Source organism: Aulonocara stuartgranti, assembly GCF_965226115.1.
Source record: "Aulonocara stuartgranti genome assembly, chromosome: 3".
Lineage (NCBI taxonomy): Eukaryota > Metazoa > Chordata > Actinopteri > Cichliformes > Cichlidae > Aulonocara > Aulonocara stuartgranti.
Window position 1 is genome coordinate 77,143,755 of NC_138941.1, and position 16,466 is coordinate 77,160,220.

A 16,466-nucleotide genomic window follows, 5' to 3' on the forward strand; every position below is an offset into this window, starting at 1 on the left:
ATCAGAATATGCTACCTTACGTAGTTAATGTCTCCGTCGTATAGGTAGGATGTTCAGATGGCCAAATCACACTATTAAAACATGCTTCCTGCACACAATCATCTAATGTTGACAAAGAATGCAAAGAGACATGGAGGGGGAAAGACAGCTGTTTTTATTAGAAGTTATGTGTTTTCCTTACATTTTTTGCATTTATATTCTTGGTTGCTTTCTTTATATTTTGCACATGCAAAATGTGCCCATCTTTGGCAAGATTCACACTGCACCTGGAAAGGAAAAAATAAATAGCTCATTATGTTTGGTGAATACTATTAGTCAACATTTTAAACATGATTAGCAAGTAATGATACTAAGACTTGTGTTTCTTTTGTTTGGTTTTGTTTTACCATTTCAATCATGCTGCGGTCAGCGTCAGCATCTAACATAGAGCAAACAATGCAGTAATCCTCAGCGTTCCCTGAAACACATTCATTTTTAGGTTTTAATCAAACATTATTTATTGATTAATTAAAAAATAATAGTAAATTTGTTCCACAAATACTTCATGGCAAATTAGTCCCTTGAATTTTTTTAATTAGACTTAAAGAAGGGTCTTATCTGAAAGTGTTTGAAAAACAGTATTTAAATTGGAAGTACACACTCTAACGTGATAAGGACTTTACTGGACTTACCTCGATGTTCAAGTAGGGTGCAAGCTATTTGCATTCGCTCCAGCACAACTGCTTCTGTAGTGGTTAATACTTCACTGACCTCTCCAAAAGCAAGGTAGTGTTCTGCAAACTGAGATTTCTCATTATTATAATGTAAAGTCCTAATTGTAGCTAACAATAAATGGAATCATTTGAATAAGGGTTACCTTTAACAGCAAAACTCCGCAACTGCTGGAATCCTGTTGCTTGTTGTGTTGCATAGTCTGTAACTGCCACTCCATGGTGTCTTCATGCCCTCTCATCCTCAGAAAATTCCTAGTTGAACAAATATGTTTGTAATGAAACAAGAAATGTTTTATCTAAGAATAATACCTCAGTATCATGCATACCTCCAGTTGCGCAGAATTTTCCTGTCATAAACACCTTCATTCCCCATGGGGTCTATGAGCAGTATTCTCTGTGCAGAAATGTTGACAATCTAAAGAAAAAGTTAATAAATTAAAAATTACTATATGTCTGTGAAGGTTCTCAGTCATCCAGGTCATCGTAGTCAAAGGAGCTTGCAAAGAAAAGCGTCTGGACTTCTTTAAGTTAACTTAAAGAAGTCCAGACGCTTTTCTTTGCAAGCTCTTTGCAAGCTCCTTTGAAAAATTACTATAGGTTTTGCCACTGTAAACCTATTTAAGAATAACACTTTGAGCAAGAAACTGTTTCACAACAAATTAATAACTAAATGAACACATACCACAAGAATCCAGTGCGTACCAAAGTTCACAGGGCACAACCACATGTCTTCAACTGGGAACTTCATCTGTGGGATTAGAAGTGCAGAGTAATTTCGATTAACTTAGGTACCATGCATCTCAGGGTGTTTTCAAATATAGTATTTTTTTTAAAGGAACTGAACTCTGTCCTCAGAAATAGAAATGAGTCAACTTTTTAGACCACTTCTTAACTTTCAACTTACCTTGGTGAGGCATCTGAACTGCCCAGAAAACAATGAGCTTGCAACTACTGAACAGAGCAGGTGTACAGCATTCTGTAGAAGTATACAAAAATGTTACAGAACAGTAAATACATTTTTTTGTATTTCAATATAAGTGGGCAAAGAACATTTCTTACTTACCTTTCGTCTCTCAATGACACGGTGCAGGTATGCATCAATGACCTGTTTTGAAAAGTCAGAGTTTATACACCAGCAGCAACAAGTTCTGAAGTAACTGCTTGAGTGCTGTACACATTTAATTTATGCATTATCATAGTTGTTGCATAAATAGAATTCCTTAATAACACTTACTGGGACTTCAACAGGAACTTCAGAAGGATATGTAGCTTCTCTCCCATACATTAAACGGAATGGTGTGTATTTGGTTGTGGTGTGGACCTTGTGTAACAGAGTTAATAATACATATGAAAAACATGCACTTACCTGTTCTTAATTATCATTTTAAGTGTGAATTTTATCTTTTTTTTTAAAATTGTATTTTATTTTGAAAACCCAGAAACCGGATCTCACCCTAACGTTTAGAAGCTGCTAAGGCTTCCGCTCCTCACAGTGCAAGCGCGCGCTGTGAGGGTAAGTCCGGTAATGAAAGGCTCTGGCATTTTTATGGTTTCTGGTGTGAATGTTGTTACATAAGTTATATATGTCGATGTATATAGGTTCATATTGATATTAGAAAGTTTCTGTGTAACTGAAACAAAGGCGGGTTGCTGTTAAATAGTGTTTCTGCCGTATTTATGCTCTTTGGCAGTTAGTCTTTGTCAGCCCCCTAGTGGTTGCTGCGCATAGCAGGAAATGTGTTTGGATTTACCGTTTTTCTGTGCTTTTTGTGATGTTGCTTTACATTGTAGGAGCTACAATTGCCGGTACCACCAGAAGACACCTGTTGAATGTGTTTTATGTCTTCTGCAGGTATGTGAGCTTGTTAACAGCCATTTTGTCTGTAAAGCACAAGCAAGTGAAGATGTAATGCGCTATTGTTAATTTGTCCACTAGAGGGAAATGTTTAGTCGGTGGTATTTATGTTTATCCTGTTATTTTGTTTTATACGATTGTGGAATGTATTTTATTAGTCATAAGATTTCTTTTGTATACAAGCTCAGTATGACAGACTGTAAAATGGGAGAAATTATTATTTTCCACCTTTTCTTTATTAAAAAGTTAATTGTAAGTCTGTTAACACAGCGCGCGCTTGCACTGTGAGGGAGCTACAATTGCCGGTACCACCAGAAGACACCTGTTGAATGTGTTTTATGTCTTCTGCAGAAGTAAACTGTGAAAAGCCAACCCTTCTGAGCGTCTGTGATTCTTGAAGAGCTGGAAGTGTTACACTGGTGCCGTGACCATTCGGATCTTCAGATCAGCTTGATGCTCATCGCCGTGGCTGCTGTTCTGCTCCCCTGCTGTTCACAAGTTGAATGTGGGTTGTTGTAACCAAGTGAGTTTAGACAAAAGAAAAACCCAAACAAGCGAAACCACCCCCCCCCCCCCCCCCCCCCAAAAAAAAAAACAAACAAAAAGGTGAGGGGTGTGACTGAAATAAGACAAGGGTGAAAGTGTCTGTGTTTTGATATACAACGTGTGGTTATACACTCAAATTATTTGGACATTATTATTATAATTTTTTTTTTCTTTCCCTCGTTTTGCTACTGTTATACTGTTATTTTTCTTATTTTTATCTCTGGGTTTGTTTGTTTTTCTCTCCCTAACGGAGTGCACATGCAGTTATTATCTTAAGTGTGTGATTTGACGATGGATAAATTTGTCACTCCAGTACTACCTAAGGGTAGCGGTGCCGGACTAGTTCATGCAGTTGACGCTAGTAATGTCATACAGTTTGGTCCTGTGAGCAGTGACACTGGGCTAGGCCAAAGCCCGAGTTTTATTCCCATCGGTAGGGGTGTGGGTGATATGCCCCAGGTTTCCACTCCAATTAGAGACAGTGATACTGTACACAGTTTTACTGACATGGTTGAGCAAATAGGAGCCCAGATTGGTGAATCCATTGTTACTAAACTGTTGTCAGCTGGCGTTGTGAACCTGATTGGTGACTCTAAGACTCAAACTGAGCAATGTAACAGTACCGCTCGAGATGTACCACATGTAACTGTCCATGTTAAGCCCAATAGGGAGCTTCAAATTTTTAGGGGTGATGGCACAGACAGATGTTCTGTTCAGGACTGGATTGACATGGCAACAACCTACCTGTGGAAGCAAGAGGTCCCCATTCATGGCCAGGCTGACGAAATTATTAGCCACTTAATGGGGAAGGCCAGAGATGTGGTCAGAGTGGCTCTTCGTAGTGACCCAGGTCTTGATGTCAAACAGAAACCTGATCTGGTCTTTGGTGTCCTTCGCCATTACTTCAGTGATTCTTCATCGTGCCTCCCTCTTGCTGACTTTTATGCAACGCTCCCTACCAGGGGTGAAAACCCGGTAGATTATTGGATAAGACTGAACAAGGCTGCTGAACTAGCCATAGAGGGGCTACGCAGACAGGGGCAGACAGCGACCCCTTTAACTCATGAAGTAGCATGTATGTTTGTGAAACATTGTCCTGACCCCGAGTTGTCTTATGTCTTCAAGTGCAAGCCTGTCCATGAGTGGACTGCTCGAGACGTACAACAAAGGATTGATGATTATCAAAGGGAGGTGAGTGCTAATGGTAGAGCCAGCGGCGCTGCACAGTTGAAGGGCTATAATTCTACGATCACCACCGTACACCCGAACGCCTCACCTGCAGCTGCTGTGCCGGAGGGACGCTCCCGAAGCTTCTCGCCCCCATCCTCAGGTTTTCAGGGGTTAGTGGACTCGTTCCCCTCCACCACTGCAACACGAGATCCCCTCGTCGGAAGTCTGAGTTTCTCCCCTTCGACTGCGGTGAGTCAAAATCTTCAACAGTCAGAGGAAAGGCTCATGGGTCAGATGGTGGATATGTTTCAGGCCATGATGGAGAGAATGCAGCACCACAACACTCAGACACCAAGGAGAGGGGCGTTTAATCAGTTCTCGCGAAATAGACGGAGGAGGGAGGATGCCTGCAAAGTCTGCAGTGATCCAAGACATACCACAGTATCACACTGCCTATCTGACAAACTGTGCTTTTCATGCTTTGCTCCTGGCCATGTTCGGTTGTCTTGCCCGGCTAGTACGTCTACCCAGGTCCAGCCGGAGGGAAACTAACCGACCTGTATTCGGTGGGAGGCAGTGCAGGTCTTACAGGAAACTCCCAAACTGCTGATACCTGTGATGCGGAGTCAGTGTATGAGGAGGCAAGACAAAAATGCAAAGATTCTGAAGTTATCTTCCAAAACGTTCACAAAGTCGGCAATAGTGACAGTCTTTTCTACACTCCCGTCACTTTCGGTGGGCTTTTGAAAATGGGTGGTATGCTGGACAGTGGATCCATGGCCTGCAGCATGAATGAAGCAGCCGAGGTGACTCTGCGTGAGTCTGGACTGATATCTGATCAAGATGTTATCAAAGTGGATGTGACCCTTGTTGGGTGTGGAGGACTACGTGTGAAGCCTAAGTATGCCCTCAATGTGGAGATGGAGGTGTATGGCTGCAGAATGATAGTTCCCATCCTGGTGGTTCAAGGGCAGCTTGATGACCTGATACTGGGGACGAACGTCATTAAGCACATATTACACCAGTCTAAACGTTGTGAGCCCTACTGGAACACGGTCTTCAGTAATTGCTCTAAGACCAACCTTGAGACTGAAAACTTTCTGTCTATGCTTTCTGGTTTGACCCCATGGAAAGATTCGGACGTCCCGGACAAAGTGGGCACGGTTAGGTGTAACTCAGCTGTGTCCCTTGAACCGGGTCGCGAATATCTGGTATGGGGAAAACTACCAAAGAACATCAATGTCTCCCCTGGCAGTACAGTGATGACAGAGCCCTCGTCATCCCGCTCAGCACCCAGAGGGATTTTGGTTGCTAGATTGGTTACTCCCTTGTGGGGTGATAGATGGGTCCCATTGAAACTGATCAATATGTCTGAGCAGCCTGTACATCTGCGACGTAACGCCAAACTAGCAGATGTGTACTCCTGTGTGGCGCTCGAGGACTTTGATGCTTCAGCGCTCCAGGAGACAACTCTGGCTAGCAGCCATCAGTCGGCCATGTCGCCACAAGTCACGCCCACCTCCATGACGGAGAAACTCAAACTTGTTGGGCTTGGTGATGTTGACATAGAGTCCTGTGAGACATCGGGACAGTGTAAAGAGAGGATGGCTGACCTGGTGTTGCAGTATGAGGATGTCTTTTCCCGCCATCATCTCGACTGTGGGGAAGCCAAAAACTTTGTGCATCGCATCCGCCTCTCAGATAACAGACCTTTCAGACTTCCCTACAGGCGTGTGCCCCCAAGCCAGTACCAGAAGCTGAGACAAGTGTTGACTGAGATGGAGGAGAGGGATATCATCAGGAAATCGACCAGTGAGTATGCATCACCATTGGTGCTCGTGTGGAAGAAGAATGGCGATCTACGCATTTGCAACGATTTCTGGTGGCTCAACAAGAGAACCCTGAAGGATGCCCATCCTCTTCCACATCAAGCAGATTGTCTGGCTGCTTTGGGGGGAAACAGCCTGTTCAGTACCATGGACTTGACATCTGGCTTCTACAACATGACGCTGCATGAAGATGATAGGAAATATTCTGCCTTCACCACGCCCATGGGTCTATATGAGTATAATCGGCTGCCGCAGGGTCTGTGCAACAGCCCTGCAAGCTTCATGCGCATGATGACCAGCATCTTTGGTGACCAGAATTATTTGAGCCTGTTGTGTTACCTGGACGATCTCCTGGTGTTTGCTCCAGACGAGGACACTGCCTTGCAGCGCCTGGAAATGGTATTTGAGAGGCTGCGCGGGCATAACTTGAAGCTGGCCCCCAGAAAGTGCTTCTTCCTGAGGAAATCCGTGAAGTTCCTCGGTCACATCATCGATCAAAATGGGGTATCAACAGACCCATCCAAAGTCGAAGTTATCGCAAACATGAGGAGCGTGGACCTCATGGACACTGATGGAGTGACTCCTTCCCAACGAAAGGTCAGATCATTTTTGGGGATGATTAATTACTACCAACACTTTGTCCCCATGTACTCTGCTGTTGCCAGACCTCTGTTTGAGCTCCTGAGAGGTGCTGTGAAGAAGGGCAAGGGAACAACTAAGGTGAGGCGGCCATGCAGGAAGTTGAGTGCTTCGGATTGGACATCCAGAGAAGAGGAGGCTTTTGAGAAGCTCAAGAGCTTGATGTTAAATACAGTCGTTTTGGCTCACCCAGACTTCTCTCGCCCCTTCTTGCTTTCGACAGACGCATCACTGGATGGCATTGGAGCAGTGTTGGCTCAAATCCAGGACGGTGGAACCAAGCCCAGACCGATTGCTTTTGCCAGCAAATCCCTGTCTCAGTCTCAAAGAAACTATCCAGCACACAGGTTGGAGTTTCTGGCGTTAAAGTGGTCGGTCTGCGACAAGTTCAGTCATTGGCTCAAAGGTCACAAGTTCACCGTCTGGACTGATAACAACCCCTTGACCCACATTTTAACCAAGCCAAAGCTGGACTGTTGTGAGCAACGCTGGGTGGCTAAACTTGCAAGCTATGACTTTGACATTAAATATGTCCCAGGCCGTCAGAACATTGTGGTAGATGCCCTGAGCCGATTGCCTTTTGTGAAGGATAATGTAAGTGACAGACTGCTGGCTGAGAGATATGCAGACTTCCTTAATGAGGCAAAAGATGTTTCACATGCATCAATCCAGGGGGCGTTTCGGTGGTCCACCGACTGCAAGGTGAATGGTGGATCCGGTGGTGGAGCTTCCATCATGTCCCAAGGCACGCAGAGTCTGCATCCCTTGGTTCTGGCTGAAGATGCTGTCACAGCTGTTTTGCAGTCACATGTCGAGTGGGATGTCGGCCCAAGAGGGAGAGCAATAGAGGCTTTACATCACCTGCCACAGATGGTGTCCCCCGGTCTGGAGGCCTTACCTGCCCATTCAGAGAGAGAACTTAGGGACGCACAGCTGCAGGATGCAGTGCTTTCCCGCGTCGTCTTCTACGTTGAGAGACACAGGAGACCCTCGAGGAGAGAGCGGGTAGGGGACCTAATCCTTGTTAAAAGATACCTGAGCCACTGGGAGAAGCTGGTCCTCAACAACGGCGTGTTGTACAGAGTTTCCAGAGACCAGATATCAGGTAACAGACGACTGCAGTTCGTGGTTCCTGACTCGTTGAAGGCTGAGGTCCTCCGAGGAATCCATGATGATGCCGGTCACCAGGGCCAGTTCAGGAGTTTAGACCTGGCTAGAAAGAGATTTTTCTGGTTGAACCTTGGGCGTGATGTGAGAGACCATGTACGGGGATGCCAGCGCTGTGTAGTCAGTAAAACTATCGAACCGGAGGGACGTGCTCCTTTGGTCAGCGTGTCCTCGTCCAGACCGTTGGAGTTGGTCTGCATCGACTTTTGGTCGGCTGAGGCCTCACACAACAAGTCCGTCGACGTCTTGGTCATCACAGACCACTTCACTGGCTGGGCGCAGGCCTTCCCATGCAAGGACCAGTCGGCCAAACAGGTTGCAAGGCTTCTCTGGGACAGGTACTTCTGTGTGTTCGGGTTTCCGGAAAGGATACACAGCGACCAGGGTGCTAATTTTGAGAGCCAATTGATAAGTGAGCTCCTCAGAGTCTCTGGTGTGAAGAAGACACACACGACACCTTACCACCCGATGGGGAACGGCAGTGTGGAGCGCTTCAACCGGACTCTGGGTGGAATGATTCGTGCCCTACCACCAGACTCGAAAGTGGACTGGCCACGTCGGCTACAGACTCTGACGTTCATGTACAACTGCACCGCACATGAGACAACTGGATTCGCACCCTTTTACCTAATGTTTGGTCGCACGCCCCGGTTGCCTGTTGACATTCTGTTCCGCTCTGTCCTGAGCGATCCTGCTGTTACCTGTTATGACAGGTATGTGGTTTCCCTCAGGGAAGATGTGAAGGAAGCAATGGTCATTGCACGCACCCGAGCTACGCAGGAGAAGCGTCGTCACTCGCAACTCTATAACAGGAGAGTGAAGGGTTCCAGGATTGAGGTTGGTGACAGAGTCCTGGTTGCTAACAAGAAAGAGAGGGGAAAGAAGAAGGTTGCTGATCGGTGGGAGTCAACGGTCTACACCGTGATCGATGTGAACCATGATACTCACACTTTCAAGATCCGTGATTCTGTTTCCGGACGAGAGAGAGTGGTCCACCGGAATCTGCTGTTGGTGGCGAATTTCCTGCCCCTGGAGGATGATGCTGGAACCTCGGATCCCGTCTCCTCTACGTGGGATGTAAACACGGCGCCTGAAGATGATGATGGGGCTGCGTCTGGGGAGGGGGATTTGAATGCCCCTGCTGTGAGCTGTGTTGGTGCTCATGGTAACCGCTCACCCAATGCCATGGGTGGGACAGCTGACCTGGAGGTTATCTCTGAACCTCTGGACCCTGGAGAGAGGACAGTTGCATGGGTGTCGCAGTTGACGGAGTCCAGCCGGTCTCAGGGAGATGTTACTGATGTTTCAAGCGTGGATTCAGTCTTGCCAGCCGCATCGGCCTTGTCTGTTGAAGTGAACTTTGACCAAACCGGTTCTAGCATGGTGTCCCAGGAGGTCAATATTGCTACGAGCTGTGGGGAGGGTGTACAAGTATGCTCTGCTACACCTGACGTAGTGGTGGATGTAGTTGCTCCTGCCATTGCTGCTCAGTCCCCAATGGTTGACTATAGCCAAACCGGGAATGGTTCCCAGATCAGAACCAGACTTGGGCGACTTGTCAAACCTGTGAATAGACTGATCCAGACAATGTCAAATCAAGTCGTGGTTCGTGACAGGTTTGACGTGAAGTCAGTTTGTAAGTCCTTGATCCCGTCCTTCTCTAACTAAATGTTCTGTTTATATGCCTACCTGAATGATGGGATTTGTACTTGCTGTTATGTACTCTACATTTTTTTTTTTTCTTTCTGTTGAGCCATGGTACACACCTTGTAAGGGGTTATTAGCAGGGTGTATTTCGGGCACCCTGCTGCCAGTTGCTGGGTTGGGAGTTTGGCGCTGCTCCCACCCCACTTCATCCTTAGGGATACGTTTAGTTGGTGTTTGTGATTTTTGACCTCTGGTTGGTTGGTGCATACTAGTGTGGGTACCTGGGGCTCAAATTTGATAAAATTCAGTGGGGGTGAGTGTAACAGAGTTAATAATACATATGAAAAACATGCACTTACCTGTTCTTAATTATCATTTTAAGTGTGAATTTTATCTTTTTTTTTTAATTGTATTTTATTTTGAAAACCCAGAAACCGGATCTCACCCTAACGTTTAGAAGCTGCTAAGGCTTCCGCTCCTCACAGCGCGCGCTTGCACTGTGAGGGTAAGTCCGGTAATGAAAGGCTCTGGCATTTTTATGGTTTCTGGTGTGAATGTTGTTACATAAGTTATATATGTCGATGTATATAGGTTCATATTGATATTAGAAAGTTTCTGTGTAACTGAAACAAAGGCGGGTTGCTGTTAAATAGTGTTTCTGCCGTATTTATGCTCTTTGGCAGTTAGTCTTTGTCAGCCCCCTAGTGGTTGCTGCGCATAGCAGGAAATGTGTTTGGATTTACCGTTTTTCTGTGCTTTTTGTGATGTTGCTTTACATTGTAGGAGCTACAATTGCCGGTACCACCAGAAGACACCTGTTGAATGTGTTTTATGTCTTCTGCAGGTATGTGAGCTTGTTAACAGCCATTTTGTCTGTAAAGCACAAGCAAGTGAAGATGTAATGCGCTATTGTTAATTTGTCCACTAGAGGGAAATGTTTAGTCGGTGGTATTTATGTTTATCCTGTTATTTTGTTTTATACGATTGTGGAATGTATTTTATTAGTCATAAGATTTCTTTTGTATACAAGCTCAGTATGACAGACTGTAAAATGGGAGAAATTATTATTTTCCACCTTTTCTTTATTAAAAAGTTAATTGTAAGTCTGTTAACACAGCGCGCGCTTGCACTGTGAGGGAGCTACAATTGCCGGTACCACCAGAAGACACCTGTTGAATGTGTTTTATGTCTTCTGCAGAAGTAAACTGTGAAAAGCCAACCCTTCTGAGCGTCTGTGATTCTTGAAGAGCTGGAAGTGTTACACTTGGACCTCAAAGAAAACAGTGTAGCATCCAGATACACATCCCAGTCATTCTGTTGACTGTTGACTAATTTTCTCAGGGCTCTACATGTGGACATAAAAAAAAAACACAATAGTGACAGTGTCTTAAAAGCAAATGAAATGTTACATACAAATAAAACATACCTTTTTATGTTGTCATTTGTCTTTTCGTCTAGGCCATTTGTCTGAGGGTGATATGCTGCTGTGACGCTTCTTTCTATTTTCATTAAGCTGCAAAGTCTTGAGTTGAGCTTCAAAGAAAAAAGAAAATTGTTTTTTAAAAACAATCACACAAAACCTTTGGCCTGGCAGCTACTTGGCACACTGTGGCCAAGTACTTACCTAAAGAGGTATGGAAAAGTAAACTTAACACTTACCTCGTTAACAAATTCTCTTCCTTGGTCGGATAAAATTCGTTTTGGGCAGCCATGTCTATATATGAGTGAGCACAACTGATGAGCTACCTCAGCAGCACTTTTGCTTTTTAATGGAAAAGCCTCAACCCATTTTGAAAAATAGTCTGTTGCAGTCATAATGTACTGGAAGCCACTAGACGTTTTTGGAAGAGGTCCAGTTAGATCTATTCCGATTAGCTCCCAGACATGTGACACCTGTCAATGATAGAAGAATCACATTAATATGTAATGTACATTATAACATTACTATTTTCTACTAAAATGCTACTGATATTTACCTTTATACACTGCAGTGGTTGCACAGCAGCCAATGGTTTTCCCATTTTTTGACACTGGTCACAAGCCAGGACCTTAAACATATTGAACGATCTTTATATTATCCAACAATCGCAATTAATTAAACAACAGAATTGCAAATGTTCTATAAAAATATTCGATCAAGTGGCGAAACAGTGTTAATTACTGTACATCATCCTGAAATCTGGTACGTGTCTTCAGGATAGCTATGCATTCTATTGGTGCACTATTAACATACTATATATAAATAACAACTTTAAAAATACATACCCAATTCCCAATGTCAACCGACATGCCATACCAGTAAAATCTGGAACAAATTGCAGTTCGAGTCTTGAGTACACCAGTGTGTCCACCGATGGGACTTGAATGAAACTCTTGGAATAGTCCCATGGCTTCTTCTTTTGTTTTTATCACTCTCCTGTTTCCAAACAAGAGCACTCCGCCTATATTTAAAAAATGTAAATTAATTATAACATGTATTTAACCAATAATTACATTTGGTTGTTTATTTACATTACAATACTGACCCTTCAGCCTGAATTTTGCGGCATATCTCCTAAGGGTTTGCCTCTGGGACTTATCGTATTCCGATGGGTAGGACCCAGCAGACGGAAACATGAGCAGTTCCTCGTATTTGTTCTCCATAACTAAGGAGAAAATCGGACAATTTCAACATGGCTTCGGAATCCATACAGTAAATAAAACGACTACACGACGTTATCACGCAATTAACAAGTATGTGGTGCAGTAGTACTTTCTTCGACATAACAACGGAGCGTTTATTCAACATAACAACGGAGCGTGGTGTCCAGTAACTGCAGGAGGACTAAAATAAATTGAGAAGGTTTGCAGAAGTTGAAAAGCACAAAATAAACACTTGGAATATGACTTCGAGTGAGCAGCTTAAGGTAAACAATTATCATCTGTAATAAAGAAGTAAAACTTATAATACAAACCTTTTTCGAAAGCAACGAGATCGACACAAGATCGGGGTAGGATGAAATAATAGGCGTGTACTATTTACACCGGAAACATAGCCGATTTGAATTGTGCGCATGCGCAGTAACAACAAGTAGGGCAGCTTGATGGGTAGGACGTTTTGTCAGAACACCGGCAGGCGATGTTGTACCAGGGGAGTCTGCCGGGCGATATCTCTTCGATGACGGCGTCTCAATTTTGGTCGGGGAGGATGTACTCTGGGCCTTCTTCATTACTAAATCTTGAAAACAGCGGTCGATGTAATCTTGGAGAGCGTCTAAACTCTCCCCGTTGTCATCCAGGGTGTTAGAGATGATAGGACAGATGTTGTTAGTTATATGACAATCGATTAGTATATTTGGTAATACTGAAGCCTGAAAAACCTTTGTTAAACTCTATGCTACCATTTGCTTTTTTTTTTTTTTTTTTTTTAAATCCGCCAATTCTCCGGCGTCTGACGTCACCTACAACATGGGTCGCTCACCTTACTCGTCACTTCCTCAAATCATGATTATCACACAAAATGACTGAAACATTTTGTAACTGTTGCCCTATCAACTCTAATTGTATAAGATCGCCTGGACGTGCATGTGAGAAAACCCTGTTTGTTATTTCACCGGCACTCCCCATTATACCTTGATAATATTGGGCGTTGTTAGGTTTTGTATTGTTGATTGTCATTTATGCTTAGAAATATTTAACCATATATGCTTAGAGGTGTATAATCAATTGTGTAGTGATAGTCTGCAAACTTCGAGTGTATTAGAGAGCACTCTGGGAGCACGAGAGAGGTCGTACATTGTCTTATTGTTTTATGGTAGGATTAACGTGGCTGTGTCTGTTTTAGGCTAAGTGCCTTTTGTTTAGATGAACCGCTGGACTTCCAGACCAGCAGGTTTAGGGAAGTCATTTATGGGGTCACACTGACCCCACACACACACACACACACACAAGGTACTCTTTGTTTGTATGTAGACGTCGTATGTTAATGAACCTATGCATATTCATGTAACCTCAATAAAAGAACAGTGTTACGGGAGAATGGACGAGAGCAACTGGGGTCAAGCGAAGGAACGGCGTCTGTCCGGTTCTCTCCCGTGCACGAGAAACTTGAAGAACTTTGCCTACTCGTGTCTTGCTTGCTGTGTAATTATATTGTCTTCAACGTTCCAGCGAATAGGTTCAAGCTACGAACCTATCAGGCGTAAGTTTATTCTTACTGTTTTAAAGAAAAGCAACAACATGGCATGGTATACATTTTCACTGCTATGCACCCAACTCTATCTATCCATGAAGCCAAGCCACATAACACACACCAATTAGTTAAACTGCAAGAATGTCCTAAAGACAAAGAGCTGGATGGCTGCTAACTTTCAACCAGGAAGAGGAGAGCTGTACACTCTGCGCTCCTTAACAAGAAGAGGGGCTGCATCCTTCAGAATGACATGCACGCACATGCATACGCACCAACATTCCTGTCTATGAACAGACGTACAGTGGGGCAAAAAAGTATTTAGTCATCATTTTAAGTGTCATCATTTTAAGTGGGGGAACTTGCACAATCGGTGGCTGACTAAATACTTTTTTGCCCCACTGTATTCACTGTTGTATTACTTTTGTATATAAATAGAGACAAGTGCAAGAAGAGAGCGCACATCACAGGGCCCCCACTCTCATGTGAGCGCTCTGTGAATGCCCTTGCAAGTAAAAACTGCAGCGTGTGTTTCTACCCTCTGACTCTTAGCTGAAGAAGTGTCTTTTAGAATAAATCTCTTGACATTATGTGAAGTCACTTAGAAGTTATTTAAGTGACTTATTTATCACGTTTAAAATTGTAGCGAAAGATAGTGCAGGGTCGGTTTTCCGACCCTGCACTAACTAGCCAGTGTTCTCGCCGGCTCCGGCTAGCTATCGAGCGGGTGGGTAACAGACGTCTCTGAAAACGTCAGCGCACTTTTGCAATTATGTGATGTCTTGATAAACGGAGTATATATTTGAAGTTTACACAGATACATTCTTGCCTGAAAATATGTTAAGTTTATATTGTGACACTGAGTAATATTAACTAACCTTTTAATGTTAAAAATGAGCAGAACTGTACGTCTACGTGACCTATGTACATGTCATAAGTTTAACGACTGTAAAAATTACTTCCATTGAACTGCCTTATTAACTTAAAAATCAACGTCTTAACTTACATTTAAAAATGTAGTTGTCCTCGACCGCTGTGTCTACCACCTCCATAGCTGCCGCCATTACTGGAAACTGGAATTGGCAGAGCCGCGCTATGAATTCTGGGATATGGTGGGCTACAAAGGATACACACTATGAAGACAAATACACCGCTTGTGTAAACAACATGCTGGAAGGATATGCTGAATTTGTGTCTGCAGATCGTACGAGTTCTCATCCGATTTAGACAAGAGCCTGTTGCACTAATGGCTGACCGATGCCATGCTTCACCAAGTTTACATATTAGAGAAACATGTCAAGTGTCTCTTTCCTGTGGTGGCAACATGGTGACACTACAAGGCCTGCACAAGAGTATAGGATGAAAGTGCTTTTTTTTTTTTTTTTCTTTTTTTAATTTGGGAGGAGTATCTTCACCAAACTGTCCAAATTATGCTCTGCAGAGAACTGCAAATGATAATGCACAACAGTTTCCAGCTGAAGTGGTGAATAGAGTCAAAAATATTTTTTATGTTTATGAGTGTTTACAATCTATTGCTTCATAAGAAGAAAAAGTACATATGGTGGAGAGCCTGACTGATATTTGTACTAATGGATCAGCAATAGTCGCACAGTGCTCATGTCAATCCCACAGGAAAGGAGGGCAAAGAAAATCAAGGATCTGGATTTGGACACAGATCAACTTCCAAGTGAGAGAGCAGTGGGTTTAGAGTGGTGCATAGAAACAGATGAGTTCACCTTTGTGCAGGACAATCCACCAACCAGAAGGCACATTTAGTCTGTGGTCAGCTCATTGTATGGACCGTTGGGAATCTTGTCTCCCTACATCATCTGGAAGATCTCCAGCTGATTTAAAAGTGAAACGCTGCATTAAACTGAGTTTCTATGGAAGACCAGATAAGGCACAACTTCATCATTCTTCTGATGCAAGTCAAGATAGTTATGGAACAGTGTCATATTTAAAACTGAAAAAGAATAACATCACATGTTGACTTTATCCTGGGAAAAGCTAGGGTTGCTCCCCTTAAGAAAACTACAATTCCCAGGCTGGAATTCACTGCTGCAGCTCTTGCAGTTCCAGTGAACATGCTTCTGCAAAAAGAGTTGCAGATAAGGTTGGACAAATCATTTTTCTGGACTAATATAATACAATGCATCTCCAATGAAAACCGAACATTTAGTATCTTTGCTGCAAACAGAATTTCTGTCATTCGAGAAGCAACAGATGTGAATCAGTGGAGAGATGTTTCCTCCAAGGAGAACCTTGCAGAGATGATCCATCCATAAGTATGAAAGGTTTCCTCAAATGTGGGGATGGTTAAATAGTCCAGAATTTCCCTACAAGAAGAGGAGGAATGGCCTAAACTGGATGTGGATCACAGTGTGATTCCTGCAGATGACCCAGGGATCAAAAAGGACCTGACAGACTACCTTTTCAGTCAGCTGTCTTAAATAATTATGGGCTATCATTGACCAGTTTTAGGTTAATTATGGAGTTCCACGCTGGTGAGCATGTTTTTGCTGTTTGTTTGTTTTTTGCTTCAGACTACGCAGTATTTTAAACAGCAGATTAAAATGCTGATTCCTGAATTTTCACACTGCTCTGTCCTCAAGGGGGCAGCAAACCCTCACATACGAGTCAGATTATGTTCTTATGGTTTAGGACAGAAAGTCCTGCTTTTTTTCCTCTGTTCGTGTTCACACTGAAAAATTAAGCCTGTTAAAGTCCTGATG

General features: G+C 43.5%; 2 long non-coding RNA genes across 2 annotated transcripts; one reads left to right on the forward strand and one right to left on the reverse strand.

Annotated features, from left to right (window-relative positions):
- Nucleotides 1-1,086: 1,086 nt before the first annotated feature.
- LOC309703422 lies at nucleotides 1,087-1,661 on the reverse strand. The gene is made up of 3 exons (XR_014275895.1): nucleotides 1,618-1,661; nucleotides 1,396-1,461; nucleotides 1,087-1,128 (listed from the first exon to the last, which is right to left on the reverse strand). It is a non-coding gene; the product is annotated as an uncharacterized lncRNA (long non-coding RNA).
- A 543-nt stretch (nucleotides 1,662-2,204) lies between these two features.
- LOC309703304 lies at nucleotides 2,205-10,785 on the forward strand. The gene is made up of 2 exons (XR_014275847.1): nucleotides 2,205-3,091; nucleotides 10,350-10,785. It is a non-coding gene; the product is annotated as an uncharacterized lncRNA (long non-coding RNA).
- The last annotated feature ends 5,681 nt before the right edge of the window (nucleotides 10,786-16,466 follow it).